This window comes from Gavialis gangeticus, unplaced genomic scaffold (assembly GCF_001723915.1).
Source record: "Gavialis gangeticus isolate Ggan-Ray unplaced genomic scaffold, GavGan_comp1, whole genome shotgun sequence".
NCBI classification, from domain to species: Eukaryota; Metazoa; Chordata; order Crocodylia; family Gavialidae; genus Gavialis; species Gavialis gangeticus.
In genome coordinates, this window is record NW_017729029.1 from 81,827,622 (window position 1) to 81,828,766 (window position 1,145).

The following is a 1,145-nucleotide window of genomic DNA, read 5'->3' on the forward strand; positions in this document are numbered from 1 at the left end:
ATCTAGATAACCTAGTGGCCCAGAAAGGAGTTCTTAAGCATGCACCCTGGCCCTCTTTTCTATTGTCTATGCTAAGAGAGACAAAGGGGAAGACCTGTGACCTGACATCACCAAGATCTATTCTTTCCTTTCAGAACTATTTGCCATGTCTGCAGTTGAGCATGTGGAGCTTGGATCAGGCTCTTCAATTGTCTGCAGACTGAACTGATGACTTCCCTACTTACTGGAAGACAAACAGCCTTATATCTAGGGATTGCTGACAAAAACTGCTTCATTTCTGGATACTGGTACATATTGAGCATGTCTATGCGTGCATTTAGGCACACCTAAATTTAACGTACAATATTTTAATTATCATAGAATCATAGAAGTAGGGTCAGAAGGGACCTTGTAGATCTTCAAGTCCTACCCCCTGGCTGGGCAGCAGAAAAAACTGGGCTCAAATGATCCCAGCTAGGTAGGCATCAAGCCTCCTCTTAAAGACCCCCGGGTAGGAGCCAGCACCACTTCCCTTGGAAGTTGGTTCCAGATCCTAACCATCCTAACTGTGAAGTAGTTCTTACGGATGTCTTATCTAAACCTACTCTCCAACAACCTATGGCCATTATTCCTTGTTATGCCAGGGGGCACTAAGGGAAACAAGGTCTCTCCCAAACCTTTCTGGTCCCCCCTAGTGAGTTTATAGGTCCCCCGTCAGCCTTCTCTTGTGGAGGCTGAACAGGTTCAGGTCCCACAGTCTCTCATTGTAGGGTCTGCCCTGTTGTCCCCGGATCATTTGGGTGGCCCTCCTCTGGACTCTCTCAATGTTGTCTACATCCCTCCTGAAGTGGGGCACATAGAACTGGACACAGTACTCCAGCTGTGGGCTGACCAGTGTTGCATAGAGGGGGAGGATCACCTCCTTGTCCCTGCTAAAGATGCACCTGTGGATGCATGACAAGGTGCCAGCTGTGACCTCGCATTGTTGGCCCATGTTCATCTTGGAGTCAATAATGACTCCAAGATCCCTTTCTGCCTCCGTGCTCTCAAGAAGGGAGTTTCCCATCTTATAAGTGTGCTGCTGGTTACTACTGCCCAAGTGCAGCACCCTGCACTTGTCAGTATTGAAACGCATCCTGCTTTTGTTAGCCCACCCCTGTAACCTA